Source organism: Erinaceus europaeus, chromosome 3 (genome assembly GCF_950295315.1).
Source record: "Erinaceus europaeus chromosome 3, mEriEur2.1, whole genome shotgun sequence".
NCBI lineage: Eukaryota > Metazoa > Chordata > Mammalia > Eulipotyphla > Erinaceidae > Erinaceus > Erinaceus europaeus.
The window spans coordinates 154127194-154146377 of NC_080164.1; the positions used below are offsets into that span (position 1 = coordinate 154127194).

General features: G+C 39.8%; 1 protein-coding gene and 1 long non-coding RNA gene across 11 annotated transcripts in view; one reads left to right on the top strand and one right to left on the bottom strand.

Moving 5' to 3' along the window:
• Positions 1-19184, top strand: part of RBM47 (RNA binding motif protein 47) — a 208987-nt gene that overhangs the window by 155847 nt on the left and 33956 nt on the right. The window lies entirely within an intron of this gene.
• The window catches only part of LOC132537564 (uncharacterized), a 521799-nt gene that overhangs the window by 86898 nt on the left and 415717 nt on the right, over positions 1-19184 (bottom strand). The gene's annotated exons all lie outside the window — the stretch shown is intronic.

Here is a 19184-nt window from a genome sequence, read left to right on the forward strand (position 1 = left end):
AGGTTCAGTCTCCTGCACCACCATAAACCAGAGCTGAGTAGTGCTCTGGTTAGGGAAAAAAAAAAAAAAAAACAGTGCTCCCCGCCCCCCATTACTCAAATGGCATTATGACACCACTCTTCTCCCAATTGCCCAGGCTAAAAAAAAATTAGTTACCTTGGATACCACCATCAAACAGGCTCTCCACTAACCTTTCTTTTCTCTCTCTCTCTTTTTTTTAATTGGGGAATTAATGTTTTACATTCAACAGTAAGTACAATAGTTTGTACATACATAACATTCCCCAGTTTCCCGTATAACAACACAACCCCCCCTAGGTCCTCTGTCATCCTTCTTGGATCTGTATTCTCCCCACCCACCCACCCCAGAATCTTTTACTTTGGTGCAGTACGCCAATTCCAGTTCAGGTTCTGCTTGTGTTTTCTGTTTCTGACTTTTTTCAATTAACATGAATTTTTCAAGGTCCATCCAAGATCGGCTGACAACGGTGAAGTCACCATTTTTTACAGCTGAGTAGTATTCCATTGTGTATATATACCACAACTTGCTCAGCCACTCATCTGTTGTTGGACACCTGGGTTGCTTCCAGGTTTTGGCTATTACAAATTGTGCTGCCAAGAACATATGTGTACACAGATCTTTTTGGATGCATGTATTGGGTTCCTTAGGATATATCCCCAGGAGAGGAATTGCAGGATCATAGGGTAGGTCCATTTCTAGCCTTCTGAGAGTTCTCCAGACTGTTCTCCACAGACGTTGGACATTCCCACCAGCAGTGCAGGAGGTTTCCTTTGACCCCACAACTTCTCCAGCATTTGCTGCTGTTACCTTTTCTGATGTATGACATTCTCACAGGAGTGAAGTGGTATCTCATTGTTGTCTTGATTTGCATTTCTCTGACAATCAGAGACTTGGAGCATTTTGTCATGTGTTTCTCAGCCTTTTGATCTCTTGTGTGGTGAATATTCTGTCCATGTCCTCCCCCCATTTTTGAATGGGGTTATTTGTTGTCTTGTTGTTGAGTCTGGCAAACTCTTTATACATGTTAGTTATTAAACTCTTGTCTGATGTATGGCATGTAAAGATCTTCACTCATTCTGTGAGGGGTCTTCTGGTTTGGGTAGTGGTTTCTTTTGCTGTGCAGAAGCTTTTTAATTTGATGTGGTCCCATAGGTTTATACTTGCCTTAGTCTTCTTTGTAACTGGATTCGTTTCATTGAAGATGTCTTTAAAATTTATTCGGAAAAGAGTTCTGCCAATATTTTCTTCTAAGTATCTGATAGTTTGTGGTCTAACATCCAAGTCCTTGATCCACTTGGAATTTACTTTTGTATTTGGTGAAATACAGAGGTTCAGTTTCATTCTTCTGCATGTTTCAACCCATTTTTTCCAACACCATTTGTTGAAGAGACTCTGCTTTCCCCATTTAGTAGTGTGAGTCCCTTGTCAAAGATTAGATATCCATAGGTGTGGGGGTCCACTAACCTTTCAACCACAAATCAGTCAACTTCTCACTCATTATCCCAGGCTAAGCCATCCATGGATGGTGGGAATATCCTCAAAGCTACTCCTTGCTTCATCTTTTGCATGCCTGTAATCTCTTCACACCAGATTGATCTTAAGAAAATTAAACCGGGGAGTCTAGCGGTAGCGCAGCAGCGAGTTAAGCGCACGTGGCGTGAAGCGCAAAGACAGGCGGAAGGATCCCTGCTCCCCACCTGCAGGGAGTCGCTTCACAGGCGGTGAAGCAGGTCTGCAGGTGTCTTTCTCTCCTCCTCTCTATCTTCCCCTTCCCTCTCCATTTCTCTCTGTCCTATCCAACAACGACAACATCAATAATAACAACAACAATAAAAAGCAACAAGGGCAATAAAGGGGAAATAAATAAATAAAAATTAAACCGTGTTACTTCTGCTTAGAATGCACCGGTCAGCCTGGTAGAACCTAGAGTGCTGGCCTGGATCTACAAGGCTTTCCTTTAGCCTTCCTGCTTTGCTCTTCTGCTGTACTGCCTCCTTCTTGCTATTTCTGTACTGTTTGTTTATTTATTTTATTTTATTTATTACTGGAGGCACTGCTTAGCGCTGGCTTGTGGTGGTACTGGGGATTGAACCTGGGGCCTTTTGTGCTTCAGGCATGACCACTATGATATCTCCCCAGCTTGCTATTCTTCAGATACCCCAGACTTGTTCTCCCACTGCAGTCTTTGCTTCATCTAGAATACTTTTTCTCTGGGTGCTCAGCCCCTTACTCTTTACTTCATCAAATCTGTGCTCTAAAGAGAACATCCCTAGTCAAAAGAGCCCCTATCTTTCTCTCTCTAACCTTTTTTTTTTTCCTCACAGCACCTGTCACTATATTTCCACCCACCCTCACTCCCAACATATGTATTTGTTCGTTTCCTCAACATAACAGGAATGACCTTCTTGGTTACCCACTGTCTTCTGGGTCTAGAACAAAGCCATACACGTTGGATGATCAGAACCCATTTGTTGAATGACTTCTCTTAACCAATTCAAAATTGAGTGTCTTGGAAAGTTATTGTTTCCTCCTAGAAAATTAGGTTCATTATGTCTAAACTTGTTTCAATATAATTTGGTGTTCTTCAACATACACTCACACTCACTGCTCATTTTAGCACCCAATCTAGGCTGATCAGTCTTGCAATAATCTGAAGATATCTTTATGTTTCTAATTAATGGCTCAACAAGTGTTTAAAGATTCACAGTTACTAAAGATTTTTAAAATATTTTAATTTATTTATTATTGGATAGAGACAGAGAGAAGTTGAGAGGGGAAGGAGAAATAAAGAGTGTAAGAGACAGAGAGACACCTGCATCACTGTTCACCACTCATGAAGTTTCTCCCCTGCAGGTGGGGATCAGGAGCTTGAACCTGGGTCTTAACACTTAACCAGGTATGCCACCACCTGGCCCCAGTTACTAGTTTTAATGTTAGTTTTATCTCCGTTATTGTTTAATTTCTTTATGTTGTCTACTTTTTTTTTTCTTTGTCATTGCCAGGGATTCACTACTCCATGCTGACATTTTCATATAGAAAAGAGACTGGGGCCAGGCAGTGGCGTATGTGGTTAAGTTACACACATTCCAGTGCTCAAGGACCTGCTTCAAGTCTCTGGTCCCCACCTGCAGGGGAAAAGCTTCACAAGTGGTGAAGCAGAGCTGCAGGTGCCTCTCTGTCTCTGTCCATAAGTAGATAAAATTAAAAAAAAAAATGTTCAGAGTACCAGGTTCAATCCCCTGCACCACTATAATCCAGAGCTGAGCAGTGGTAAAAAACAAAAACAAACATTTTGAAAAGAAAGAATAAAAGAAAGAAAGAAAGACAGAGGGTGAGAGGGGAAGATACCCCAGTGCAGAGAGGGCTAAACTCAAACCTAGGTTGTGCATATGACAAAGCAAATACACTATCCAAGTGAGCTATTTTGCCAGCCCTAGACTACCGACTTCTATATTTTTATTCTCTCTGTCTTCCTTTCTCCCTTTCTCTCCTCTCTCACTCAATGCTTCCTTCAGTGCTATGGGGACCAGGCTCAAACCTGGATTGCATGTGAGACAACATAGCACACTATTCAAGTGAACTATTTCACCAGCACTACTTGCACATTTTCAAAAAGTATGAGTTCCTCTTAGAAAATGGTAAAGGCTGGGTGATGGCGCATATGATAAAACATATGTTTCACAGTGCTCAAGGATCTCGGTTCAATCCCTCAGACCCCACCTCCGAGGGAAAGTATCATGAGTGTTGAAGTAGTGCTACAAGTCTCTCTCTCTCTCTCTCTCTCTGTCTCTCTATCAATCTCTTCTTCTCCTCTCTATATTACCTCTTGTCTCTCTTTTTCTTCCTTTTTTTTTTTTTTTAAGAATTTTTATTTATTCATGAGAAAGATAGGAGGAGAGAAAGAAAGAACCAGACATCACTCTGGTACATGTGCTGCCGGGATCAAATTTGGGACCTCTTGGTTGAAATCCAATGCTTCATCCACTCTCTTTCTTTAACTCATTTATTTATTTATTTAGCACATAGACGAGAGATTGGGAGAGGAGTGTGAATGGAGAGGGAGAGAGAGAACGACCTGCAGTACTGTTTCACTGCTTGTGAAGCTTCCTCCTTGCAGGTAGTGATTGGGGGGTTTGGACCCTGGTTCTTGTGCACTGTAATGTGTGTGCTCAACCAGGTGTGCCAGCACTTGGCTCCTTTTCTCTGTCTCTATCCAATAAATAAATAAATAACATAACATAACATAACATAAAATGCTTAAAAGAAAATGATGAAAAGATATATTGAACAGGGAATTCACCTCAAACAAGAACTAACTCAAAGATCTTAAGGACACACACACGAAACGTCAGTCAGAAAGCAGACTGACATCTCTACCTGACTCAGTAGCTCTTGGTGCTTTATTTCACCATGAATTGCTTATTTATTAACAACTATTGATTTACTATTAGCTTGCAACACAGTACATTTTAGGAATACAGCTTCAGACCTCGATATGTGTATGCATCACCACCCAAGTTGTGGTGCCATCCACCATTGTTCTGTCTCCCCTCTGCCTCTGCCTTCTACACCTTTCCCATTCCCCTCTGTTAACACCACAGTTTTCTTAGTCTAAGAACTACTTTTGTTATGTTATCTTGTATGTTTTAGAAAGGGAACATGTGATGCCAAAGACTGAACTTGGGACCTCATGCTTTTAGAGCCAACACTCTAGCTACTACAACACTTCCCACATCTCTTTGTCGTGTGTGTGTGTGTGTGTGTGTGTGTGTGTGTGTGTGTGTGTGTGTGTGTGTGTGTGTGTGTGTGTACACTTAATTGTTCTCTCTCAACACAAAGAGAAACATTAGTTCTGAGTTGGTAGAGACCACATCATGGTCCAGGTCTTTGATTCTTCCTCCCACTAGTGCTCAAATACAGTTATCTCAGTGTATTGTTGAAAGCACTGAGTAAGTACCTGTTCAAATGGAAAAGCACAGCACTCAGTCAGTCCAGAAGAGTAGGGGATTTCTGTGGTAATTTTGAAGAAAATTATTAGAACACCACTTAATTATTTAAAAGGGATATCTCATAAAATACCTGGTTAATCCACACAATTTCTGAGCTCTTCTTAGCTTGACTGACTGCTTGTTCTACAGATAGGGTTGGGGGGGGGACCCACTTTATACATTAGGAATCAGTGTGGATAAGTGCTTTGTTTAAAAGGAGACTCTCTCCTTCAGGAATAGCTTAAAATATCAGAAGCAAGCACTGTGGATGCAGCACAATATGTCTACCATGAATCAGGAAGTACAGCTTCCTACATTTGCCTACATCAAGGGCTGTGTCATAGAGTCAATGTCAAAGGCAGTAGGAGAAGCAAACTTATGTCTCTGAATGTTATGCATTTATATACTTTCCTATAGTCTTTGGATTTGTTATAACTCAGGTACTTTGTTTTACAAATAACAGTTACCAGAGCATGTAAATAATTATATATTTTAAAATGAATATTCAAAGAAAAGGCAGGAATGTTATATAGGGCAGGCTATAATTATTGCTTTGTGATATGCAGTGACAAGCTGTCTTGTTTCTACCATTCTTGATAATGTTTCGGTTTAAGAACACACACACATGACTCTTAAACCAAAAACAGTCCAATAACCTAGAATGCATAATAGTACTTATATAGCATAGTGTACTATTAGAAAAGCAAGATTTTCTGGGCCCCTTGTATAGCTAAAAGGAATTTAGTATGAAATCAGTAGTTGTGGGGAAATACTATCTTAGTGATTTTGAAGAATTGCTTTAATTGTCCTTCAATCAGAACTTAGCAGTTTAGTTTTATATACTGTTAAACATGATTATAACCTTAGACTGGATTTTGACTCTTTCCTACTCTGCTGATGTTTCCTAACTGTTGCTGATAGTTTTAGATTATTTAATTTGGAAATAATAAAACTTGCTCTTAAAAATTATCAGCAAGGGCCAGGTTAGTGGTGCACCCAGTTGAGTTCACATGTTACCATGTGCAAGGACCTGGGTTCAAGTCCCCAGTCACCACCTATACAGAGGAAGCTTCACAAGCTGCCTTTTGCTGCCTCTGCCCCTCCCTTTACTGCTTCTCTCCCCCTCCCCCTTGATTTTGGTCTCTATCCAGTACATAATACATACATACATATATAAAGTATACTTTAATTTGCCAGCGAATAAGCAGAGAGACTTTTCTTGTCTCATTGGCTTTTTCTCATCCTATTTCAAAATGCTAAGTTTAATAGAATTTAAAAGGGCTAGATGTCTGGGAAGTGGCATAGTGGGTAAAGTGATGGATTCTCCAGCATGAGGTCCTAAGTTCAATCTCTGGCAGCCTATGTTCCAGAGTGATGTATGGTTCTCTCTCTCTCCTTCTCCTCTCGTCTAAATAAATAAATAAATAAACCTAACAGTAACAGTAACTACTAGTGGAAAATTAGAGACTATGACTATGCAATTGTTTTAGGAAAAACTACAAATTTGTTTCTCTATGACTTCATCTTGGCTCAGGTCATCTGGTTATCTTGGTTATCTGGCCCTAGATGGGGCATCACCTTCTCCTATACCCATCTCCTGTCACCCTCCAACTGCCTGGGAGACTGACTGTGGGTTTATCTTTTAACTGTGTGAAAAAGAGTGTATTTACTCTGCTTAAGTACCTAGGGTCCTCCTGCCCTGTACAGACTGTTTTATTGTCATGAGTCATGCTTCACCACCCCTTCCTTTTCTATGCCTTTTCTGTTTTTTTCCTCCTATTTCTTACCAGCAAATACATTTCAGCTCCAAACTGATCAAGTAAAATAAAATGAGGGTGTCATTCATGTATAATTTTTGCCTACATCTTTTTTCTGTCTGATTTATCACAGGCATTTTATCATGATTGTTTGGTAGTAACTAAGAGAAAGAAGAAAGGATAATAAATCCCAATTTACCTGCCTCATATATAATGAGAAAAAAGTGAAATACTTTCTAAAAATATGCTATTTCTAAGCAATCAGGGTAACATTTTTTGAGTACTTCCTATATTTCAGGAAATTCCCTAAACACTTTATGAATATTCCTTTGTTTAATTCCCACAACAAAACAGACAAAGTGGGAATTGCTGTTTTATCTACATCAAGCAGTATGCGGTAATGAACACCTACCTTGTTCTAGGAAGGCTGATTTAAGCACTCATTTACATCCTGTTAGTCAGTAGTATTGGGGTGTGTGAACAAAATATTTCAATTCTATCTCCTCCTGTGAAATGCCAGAACTTTTTGTCTTGGGTCTTCACCAAATCCATTTGCTACAATAGGTTTTCCATTAAATTTTCAGGCTGTTACTAGCATTTTACAATTTTAACACCTTCGTCTTTTTCTTTACCACCACTCAAAGCTCATTCCAGGTGCCCTGAGCAAATGACTCCCAAGTCATTTGAGTGGTCAAAGCTCATTGACCAATGAGAAGACGTGTGCCATGTAGAATAGATTTACGCAGTTCCTGTGATCAGGAGCAAAGGTTGCTTAAGCAAAGCTTTTGTTCCTATTAACCTGTTGCATCCAGATTTCCAGACTGGAAAGGTAGGGGACACCTTATTTGTTTTAATTGGAGGAGAGAAGGAGTTGGTTGTGTTTGGTTAAAGTGCTTTAGATCAGGCTAAGTAAACAGATGCTTTTTGGTTGGTTTGTAATCGAAGGAAAAAATGGGAAGGTTAAGAATTCCAAATACTGCAATTTGCTCTACCAGCAATAGAACCAAAATTAAGTTGTGGGTATTTTTTAAAACCAATTTGCTTAGCTACTCTACACTTTCCATACTTGGAAAAAGCTAAGTATTCACAAAGTAAAGTTTTTTGTTGTTGTTGTTTTTAATTTCATAGGTCACTACTGCTTCAACTATGGGATAAAAAGCAGATACTTACTAATGTTAGCATTTATTTCCCATAGTCATTTCAGAGTCCAAGAAGAGACTTGTAATTTATAGGACATATGATAATAAGAATAATAAAAGTTAGTAGGATTAGCATTACTATTTTTTGCTACAGAAAGACTAGTGACAATGGCATTTCCTCCTCAAGCAGGAAGTTATATAAGAAAACTTATTTGTATGACTATATATTTTTTATTTTATTTTATTATTATTTTTTTAATATTTATTTTATTTATTTATTCCCTTTTGTTGCCCTTGTTGTTTTATTGTTGTGGTTATTATTGTTGTTGTCATTGTTGGATAGGACAGAGAGAAATGGAGAGAGGAGGGGGAAACAAGGAGAGAGAAAGATAGACACCTGCAGACCTGCTTCACCGCCTGTGAAGGGACTCCCCTGCAGGTGGGGAGCCGGGGTTCGAACCGGGATCCTTATGCCGGTCCTTGTGCTTTGCGCCACCTACGCTTAACCCGCTGCGTTACAGCCCGACTCCCATGACTATATTTTTAAAATCAATAAAAAAGCTTATGAGGTAGAATTAGTTAAGGATAAGTTATATACCTTAAAGATTATTCAGACTTGTTTCATTTTCATTATAAATAATAGTTTAGCTATACTTTATGAATTATTTGAGATTTGTTCTACTTTAACTCAAACCAGAGAAAGAGGACCAATTGACTTCTTCCTAAAAACGAGGTAATTCAAATAGCATATTGCTAATCCTCAATAACTTCATTTTAAGTAAAAAACGATCAACTGATGTTGCAGCAGGTGTACATAAGAAATTAATGTAATATGTACTTATTAGCCTAGGTTTTAATATTCAGTATCAGAAGGTAGACCAGGACTCAAAGAACAATGTAACTGGCTTCCTGTGATTATTTTGTTCTGAGATGGCTTAATGTGGATCTTTATTTTATAATAGAAATTAGATAATATATTCATGTATAGTATTTAGGAGATGGTAGTTTGGTAAAAAAAAAAAATTTAAGTATTTACTTAAAAGTCTATTTTGTCTTATTTAAAAGAATTTTTAGCACTCGTGTCACTGTAAATGCCCAGCAGTTAATTCAGCTCGGATTCCCTTGTTTCTTTGTAATTTTTACATGCTGCTTTAAAGATTTACAGCTTGAAACTTTTCCTCCTCCCTCCCTCCCTCCTTCCTCCCACCCTCCCATCTTTCCTTCCTTCCTTCCTTCTTTCCTTCCTTCCTTTTACCATTGCTAAGGCTTCCCAGCTCCAGAGGCAACAATTGTCAGAAAGAAATAGAGGGAACAACACCATAGCACTGAAGCTGTCTCTGGTGCATTGGGGATTGGACTCGAACATGGGTCAGAACAGGTGTACTATCCAAGTGAGCTAACTTGCTGGCCCATGAAACATTCTGCTTTTACTAGACCTATTCAAAATGCCATTTTATAAGAAGCCTGGTTTTTAAATCATCTTCCTTAGTTTCTGATTCTGGCTGATTCTTGGCATAGGTGACTGTGGTTAACTATTACACAGCTGGGAATACTTGCAGGCCACCTTCTCCAGAACAAGTAAATGCTCTTTCTTAACTCCAGGCTGAAGTTCAAAGGTCTACACTACCTTCACAGATCAGAGGTTAGGTAGGAATTGCTGCAATTTGTAGTTCAATTCTGCCTATATGACAGAATTTCACAGCTACGATGATTGCTTTTTTTCCACATCTGCACACAGGCTGGGCAAGGCAGTTAACAGTATAATTTGTACAAGTCAGCCCTTGGCACCCAAGTTTAATGAATAACTAGCTGGTGCCTTCGGTTTCATTGGTACAAGGTGCATATTATAAAAAAGGGCCAAATGTCAGTGTACAATGATGAGGAGCATGGGGAGTGAAAGCTCACTAACCACCAGATTTGAGTTCTTATGTAAAGAATTGGTAGTATATTTTTAAAATCATATTTCTTTTTTTATAGCCAATGTTTTTTTTATTGGTGATTTAATAATGACAAACACGATAACATTTGTGGTATAAGAGGGGTACAATCCCATACAGTTCCTGCCACCAGAGTTCCATATCGCTTCCTTATTCTTTATCCCTCTGAGAGTATGAACCAAAGATCTCTATGAGTTGCAGAAGGTGGGAGTTCTGGCTTCTGTAATTGCTTCTCCACTGGACATGGGCATTCACAGGTCCATCCACACCCCTAGCCTGTTTCTGTTTTTCCCTAGTGTGGTAGGGTTCTGGGAAGGTGGGGTTCCAGGACATATTGGTGAGGTCCTCTGACCAGGAAAGTGAAGTTGACGTCATGGTAGCAACTTGGTGGCTGAAAAGCATTAAGATATAAAGCAGAGGGTCAGCTGTAATGCAGCAGGTTATGCACATATGGCTTGAAGTGCAAGGACCAGCCTAAGGATCTGGGTTCGATCCCCTGGCTCCCCACCTGCAGAGGTGGGGGTCGCTTCACAAGCGGTGAAGCAGGTCTGCAGGTGTCTTTCTCTCCCCATCTCTGCCTTCCTCTCCTCTCCTGATTTCTTTCTGTCCTATCCAACAACAACCACATCAATAACAACAATAATAATAACCACAACGATAAAACAACAAGGGCAACAAAAGGGGGATAAAAAAACCTCCAGGAGCAGTGGATTTGCGGTACAGGCACTGAGCCCCAGAGTAACCCTGGAGGCAAAAAAAAAAAAGTTTTAAAGCAGAACAAATTGTTTAATAATCAGGAACCTAAAGGTAATAATATTGCAGGTGAGATTTGGGATCTTCATGTTGGAAGAAGCTAGGCAATCATATTTCTTTTTTTTAAATATTTTTTATTTATTATTATTCTTATCTTTGCTTATTGGATAGAGATAGCCAGAAATTGAGAGGGAAGGGGTGAGAGAGAGGGAGAGAGACAGAGAGACTCCTGTAGCCCTACTTCACCACTCTTGAAGCTTTTCTTCTGCAGGTAGGGACTGGGGACTTGAACCCGGGTCCTTGCTCATTGTAACATGTACGCTCAGCCAGGTGTGCCACCACTCAGCCCCAGCAATCATATTTCTAAGGTGTAAATTTTAGTGTTTCATTTTATTTGTTGCTGAAAGAGTTAATTTTGTTAAATGTAGGCAACAGTGACGAGAGATTGTTGACTGAGCAGTAGAAAATGAAACGGCAGACAGCTTATTCTTTTCATGGGGGTCTCTGGTTTCTCAATTATCTAAAAGGTAGTTGGGTCAAGAATCAAGGAAACAGGGGTCAGATGTTGATGAACTCAGTTGAGAGCACATGTTACCATGCACAAAGAACTACATTCAAGTCCCTAGTCTCTGTCTGCAAAGGGAGAAGTTTCACAAGTGGTGAAGCAGTGCTGAAGGTGTCATTCTTTCTCTTACTACCTTCCCGTTTTATGCTAGTTTCTGTCTGTCTCTATCCAATAAATTAATGAATATTTTTAAAATAAATACTCTTTAGAGCCATTCTGATATCACCATGAAAACAACAGATTAAAAATAATCAAAGAAACAAATCGATGCGAAGCATTTCTGAATTCGTGATAATTTTTGCTATCTAGCATCCCTTGCTTACTCTTCAGTCCCTGCATTAAACTTCAGTCTTTAATTCTAACCCAGGGTGAGCAGCTCCTTTACTGTTGGACTTTGGACAGTAAGACTCTGTGGTAGGGGTTGGGGGATAGCTCTGAGCCAGTGGACCTTGACAATCCATGGGTTTGGCATTCAGTTTTGACTTGTCAAGAAATGAATCTGAAACTGCAGCATATGAAAATGCCGTTTGTCATTTTTGTTTTAGCACATATATAAATTATTAAGTCTTCCCGACTTGGGTGCAGAAGTGATTGGATTCTTCAGTAATTAGTGGTCTTTAATTCTTTTTTTTTTTTTTTTTTACCAGCTCTAGTGGTGTGGGAAATGGAACCTGGAATTTCAGAGCCTCAGGCATGGAAATCTTTTGTATAACATTCATTATGCTGTCCCCCACCACCACCTTCAAAAAGTGTCTTTTTAAAAAGAAAGTAATTCATGGTTTTTACATTCTTAAATGATTCTCTTTTTTTTGTTTTGTAACCAGAGCATAGTTCAGTTCTGGTTTATGATAATGTAGGGAATTGAACCCGGGACCTTAGAGCCTCAGGCATGAAAGTTCTTTTGCATAATCATTATGCTATCACCCCCACATCTTTTTAAAAAATATTTTATTTTTATATTTATATTTTAATGAGACAGCTATAGAGAAAGAGAGAAAGACCAGAGCACTGCTCAGCTCTGGTTTATGGTAGTGCTGGGGATTGAACCTATGACCTCAAAGCCTCCGCTCTTTTGCATAACTATTCTACTATCTCCTCAGCTCTTCGATAAGAACTAAAAATATGGGCCCTCAAAGATAGCTCACACTTGCCTTGACATGTGTGCAGCCCAGTTTTGAATCCCTGGCACACCACATCGGGAAGATCATGGCACCAAGGCAAAACTTCAGTACTGTGGTATCTCTCTCTCTCTCTCAATTTGAAAGATCAGCCTGGAGTAGAGAAGTCATACATGTGTGAGGAAGTCATGCATGTGTGAGGAAGTCATGCATGTGTGAGGCTCTCGAAAGGGCTAAAACAGAAAACCAAGAAAGAACAAAAGAGCTAAGACTACTTAAGAATCACAATAGAGTGGTGTGTTGCACCAAAGTAAAGGACTTCGGGGGCAGAGGGACATTTAGATTCTGGTGCCTGATGGCAGAGGAAGACCTAGGCTTGGGGTGAGAGTGTTTTGCAGAAAACTGAACATTTTTACACACGTACCAACAACTGTATTTACTGTAAATCATTAACCCCCCATATAAAAACAATAAAATTATAATAAAAGAATTCAGAGCACAGATTCTGGTGTCAGACCTCACCTAGGTTTGAATCACACCATCACTTAAGCTAAGGGACATATGCAGACCATACTGTGCCTTGTTCTTTCAGCTCTAGAGTGAATGTAACCATAGGATTGGCTTCATAGGGTTCTAGAAACTAGTAAATAAGCCAGCGAATGAGAAATGTGTAATGTCATGCCTAGTGCGTGATGAGAATATATCACTTGGGAGAGTTGGGCGGTAGCATAGCAGGTTAACCCCAGGTGGCGCTAAGTGCAAGGTCCGGCATAACGATCTGGGTTCGAGCCCCCAGCTCTCCACCTGCAGGGGAGTCCCTTCACAAGCGGTGAAGCAGGTCTGCAGGTGTCTTATCTTTCTCTTCCCCTCTTCTCTCCATTTCTCTCTGTCATATCCAACAGTGACAATATCAATAACTATAACAAATTTTTTAAAAAAAGGGCAACAAGAGAATATATCACTTGCTAATAAACTAAATCTACCAGATGTTCCACCCCAGCTTGGTCTAGGTTCTTGTCTGGGTTAGCAGGAACAACGCAAGGTATGGCATAGTTGGGTAAGGTGATCTGGAAAACACTTTGGAACGCATTCCCTTTTAATATCTCAGTGAAGAATATTTTAAAATCCCTCAGTTTTGAGTCTAGCAAACACTCTTTTAGATGCTAACTCTTTTCCTCCGGGCTCATTTGCTGTCACATGGCAAACGAAAAAGAGAAAAATCCAAATCACCTAGTTTCCTCTGAAAGCTGTTTTCATTCTGCCCTTAGGTGAGGAGCATGTGAACAGGGCTGAGAGAGGGATGTGTGCAAGAACTTAGGTTTAAGTCCCTGGCACCACATAGGAGTGTTGTAATGCACAGGAAGCTTGCTTGCTTGCTTGTTTTATTATATTTTTTGCTTGTTTTTTATATTTTATAATGGAAGTTTCATGTGTGATGGGCCAATACTATATCTTCCCTTCTCTCATTGTCTCCCTCCTATTTCTTTCTGTCAGAGATTGACAGGGGGAAAAAATGAGAAAAAAAAAACAGGAAAAGTGGAGTCATGCAGGTATGAAACACCAGTGAAGCCCAAGTAGGGAAAAAAAATAAAAATTGAACTGGGCCAGGAAAATCGCATAATGGTTATACAAAAAGATTTTCATGCCTGAAGCTCCCAGGTCCCAGGTTCAACCCATAGCACCACCATAACCCCAGAGTTGAGCAGTGCTCTGGTAAAAATTAAATAATAAGTAAGTAAATAAATAAATATCCCTCGCACCACCATAAGTCAGAGTTGATCAATGCTCTAATAAAAGATAGATAGATAGATAGATAGATAGATAGATAGATAAGCTTAATTTTTTTTCCTTTGCCTCCAGGGTTACTGCTAGGGCTCAGTGCCTGCACCACGAATTCACTGCTCCTAGAGGCTTCTTTTTTTTTCACTTTTGTTGCCCTAGTTGTTTTATCATTGTTGTGATTATTATTGTTGTTGTTATTGATGTCATTGTTGTTGGATAGGACAGAAAGAAATCGAGAGAGATGGGAAAGACAGAGAGGAAGAGAGAAAGATAGACACCTGCAGACCTGCTTCACCACTTTTGAAGTGACCCCCTTTGCAAGTGGGGAGTCTGGGATTCAACCAGGATCCTTACGCAGGTCCTTGCGCTTCACACCATGTGCGCTTAACCTGCTGCGCTACTGCCTGACCCCCTATAAGCTAAATTTTTTTTTTAAATCATAGATGGTATCTTACCAGTGAGTCAAATTCTAGCCCTGATATTAATGTGCTCGCTAGAATTCACACTTTCTAGAAATGTTGAAGTGTATTAATTAACCCACTGGAAAGCATTGCTTTACTATTAAAAAAAAAAAAAAAGCTGTTCCCCAAATCATATGGCCTAGTTACATTGAATTAGAGCTAGACTTCACGAATGGAGTGTCCACTATTGAGTCAGGAGAGATGTGGCACCAGATTTTGCCTGAAGATTTTTGTAATAAAACAGCCAATAGTGCACTTTGTGTATGAAGTGGTCTGTATTTTGAATCATTAGAAATGTGTGCAGGGGGCTGGGCAGTAGCACAGCGGGTCAAGGTGCAAAGCTCAAGGACTGGTGTTAAGGATCCCGGTTTAAGCCCCCAGCTCCCCACCTGAGGGGGTGGGGGGCTCGCCTTGCAAGTGGGGAAGCAGGTCTGCAGGTGTCTATCTTTCTTTCCTCTTCTCTGTCTTCCCCACCTCTCTCCATTTCTCTCTGTCCTATCCAACAACAACAGCTATAACAACAATAACAACCACAACAAGGGCAACAAAATGTGAAAAATAGCCTCCTAGAGACACACCCCCCCCAAAAAAAAAGCCTTTTTTACCAGAGTCGCCAAAAAAACTCCCAGGTTCAGTCACCAGCATCACTATAAGTCAGAGCTAAGAAGTGCTTTGATTAAAGTAAATAAATAAATAAATGAAAAAAAAAAAAAAGAAATGTGTGCAAGAATGATGCTGTAAACACTTTCTCTCATGCCATATGACAATCCTACAAGTAATTGTCTTTCTGGATATAGAAACTGAGTCTCACAAGTTGAATACATTTATCTAGATTCACATAACTTCCAATGAATGTGCAAGAAAATAAATTTTAATTTATTGCCTTGACACAGGCACTTTGTGATGGGGTACTTTATTATTTACTCATTTGTCAGACTGCACTGTTGATCATTATGTATTATCTGGTCTATAGCAATTAGGGATTTACCCTTCTAAGGTTGGGTATAGACTTATGTGCTCTGAGAATAGTGTTTTACATGGTTTATCTGAACATGTGACTTTTGAAAAAGTAGATAATTGTCATGAGGGTTAAAATCAGTTCGTGGTTTAGTTTTATTGCTTTATTATTATTTTTTCTTTTTTCCTCCACCACCAGGATTATCACTGGGACTCAGATTACATAGCTCCACCATTTCTAATGATTTCCTCTTTTTTTAATCCTAATCAAAGGTGAGGCATAGAGGCATCAGCATCACTGCAGCACTGCCTCCCCACTCATTGAAGCTTCCCCCTGTAGGTGGAGGAGATCAAGGGATTTGAACCCAGGTGCTTGACCTTAGTATTGTTTGTACTTAGTGAGCCACCACATGGTCCTAATGCATGCTTTCTTATAAGAATATGGATCTCAGGGAGTAGAGATAGTATAATGGTTATGCAAATAGACTCATGCCTCAGGCTCCAAAGTAAGAATATGGATCCCATTGAATTTTTTTTACTAGTCACTATAACATAAAGATAGTTACAGCAGAATATTTTGGGAACTGTGACTATTAGTTTATATTTATTTATTTAGTTTCCAAGGCACTGCTTAGCTCTAGCTTGTGATGGTGTGGGGAATTGAACCTGAGGCTTTGGAGCCTCAAAAACGAGTCTCTTTGCATAACCATACTATGTCCCCCAGACTGTGACTGACTTTAGAGACTACTTTAATTGATGGGGTGAACATTGTGCTGCCTGCAGTCTTGAGTATTCTCTGGTATTCATAAACAGCTCCAATGGGTGAAAGAGCTGGAGGTACCTACCTCCCATTTCACCCCCTACCCATACTTCCAGCCAACTTCTCTTTCCTAGGTTTTATTTCTGCATCTACATAAACTGTCGCTAGGAAACAAAGCATAACAACAATTTAAGAGCAGCTGCAAGTGAATAATAATCCAATTCCTTTATTCTTATTCAGGGAGCAAACTTTGATTCAAACAGGTGAAATACTTGGCCAAACAATGCAGAATAAGGGATAGCACTGTAATCTTTGGGAATTCCCAGTGCAATATTGCACCTGCTGTGCTTTACTGTACTTACTGAATAATGCACATATTAAGACGTTAAAAGCTTCAAGGAAAGAATATTTCTAAAGCTAGGCAGATGACTCTCTTTCCATAAAGGAATAAAGGTGAAAGTGTTGTGCTTATAATGTGGTTTAATGTCTTATCCAAAATACTTATGGGTGTTGGGCGCTAGCATAGTGGGTTAAGCACATATGGCACAAAGCGCAAGGATCAGTTTAAGGATCCCATTCAAGCCCCTGGCTCCCCACCTGCAGGGAAGTCGCTCCACAAGTGGTGAAGCAGGTGTGCAGGTGTCTCTCTTTCTCTCCCCCTCTCTGTCTTCCCCTCCTCTCTGGATTTCTCTCTGTACTATCCAACAACAACAATGACAACAATGATAATATAACAACAAAAATGATAAACAGCAAGGGCAACAAAAGGGAAAAAAATAGCCTCCAGGAGCAGTGGATTCATGGTACAGGCACTTCTTCTTCTAGTGTTTGCCCTTCTTCCGTAGCCAGTCAACAGCGTCAGGTTGAGCCTGATGTAAAGTTTCGAGACCTCCTTTGAATCTGGAGAGGTGGCAGTCGTTGACTATGTGGGTCATAGTCTGTCTGGAGCCGCAGGGGCAGTTCGGGTCATCTCTGGCCCCCCAGCGATGGAACATAGCGGCGCACCGGCCATGGCCTGTTCGATAGCGATTGAGGAGAGCCCCAGCGATAACCCAGGAGGCAAAATAAATAAATAAATAAATAAACTCTTATCTTGAACTTAATCCCCCCAATTGCAACTTTTTTTCCATTTTTTATATGATTAATATTAAGTTACAGTGTCTACTTTACACCCAACACCAAACCTCTTTGTCCCCACCCTTCCACTTCACAAAGATAAACACCATATTTATTTTTTTTTTTTAAGATTTATTTATCCCCCTTTGTAGCCCTTGTTGTTTTATTGTTGTAGTTATTATTGTTGTTGTTATTGATGTTGTCATTGTTGGATAGGACAGAAAGAAATGGAGAGAGGAGGAGAAAACAGAGAGAGGGAAAGAAAGACACCCGCAGACCTGCTTCACCGCTTGTGAAGCAACTCCCCTGCAGGCGGGATTCTTACACTGGTCCTTGCGCTTTGTCCCGCCTGCGCTTAACATGCTGTGCTACCGCCCAACTCTCAACACCATATTTCCACAAGTCTTAGAAACAGTTTGCTCGCTTCTGTTTTGGTTTGTCTTATCAAGTTCATAATATCTATCCATTCTCTAGATTCCACATGAGTGAAATTTTCTGGTTGTCTTTTATCTCTTATTTCACTCGGCATAATTTTTTCCCCAAAAGACACAATGTTGGGAGTCAGGCAGGACCAGCATAAGGATTCCGGTTCGAGCCCCAGCTCCCCACCTGCAGGGGAGTCGCTTCACAGGCGATGAAGCAGGTCTGCAGGTGTATCTTTCTCTTTCCCTCTGTCTTCCCCTCCTCTCTTCATTTCTCTCTGTCCTATCCAACAACAACGACATCAATAACAGCAACAATAACTACAACAATAAAAAAAAAGGGCAACAAAAGTGAATAAGTAAATATAAAAAAAGACACAATGTCATCTTTTTATTACAGTGTGGTATGCCATGAAACATATATCCCATAACTTCTTTAGTCAATGGGCTGCTTCCACTCTTTGCTTATTGAGAATGATACAGCTATGGTCATAGGGGTGCATGTGTCCCTTCAAATTAGTGCTTGATTGTCCTTTGGATGAATGACAAAGAGTGGTATCCTAGATCATACAGAGTCCATACAGTCCTCCAAAGGAGCTGTACTACTTTGATATGGTCTTTTATTTTTATTGGGCTTTTATCTGTTGTGGGAACTTGATTTGTTACAATAGATGCAGAGTAGGTTTTGACAAGATTCAACATTCTTTTATGATCAGTAGCTTTTTTTAGTACTGTTTTTTGGTATCTATTTTCTACTGCTCAGCTCTGCTTTATGGTGGTGTGAGGCACTAAATCTGTCATTTGGGAGTCTTGAGTATGAGATTCTCTTTACATAACAATTATGTTATCTCCTTCACCCTCAAAACTTAAAAAAAAGGTAAATATTCTTCAATTTAGTAAGAACAATATACAACAAACCCACAATCAACACCACACTCCATGATGTAAAACAATATTTTCCCTTTTAGATTAGGAGCAAGACAAGGATATTTGTATAGTCACTGGTGCACAGGTACAATCTTTCATCTCTCCATGATAGCTGTCTATGTGTCTGCAAGAACCAGGCTGTTTTAATAGAAACAGTTGGCCTGGGAAATGGTTCAGCAACTAATTTATTTGCCTTCCTATAGTAGCATGTGCCCCTGGGTTTGATACTTGGAACCAAATTTTGGCTATTACAAATATTCATATTCATTTGTACATTGACAAATAAAAATGCTCATGCCATATCCATCCAAAAAGATCTGTGTACACATATGTTCTTGGCAGCACAATCTGTAATAGCCAAAACCTGGCAGCAACCCAGGTGTCCAACAACAGATGAGTAGCTGAGCAAGTTGTGGTATATATACACAATGGAATACTACTCAGCTGTAAAAAATGGTGACTTCACCATTTTCAGCCAATC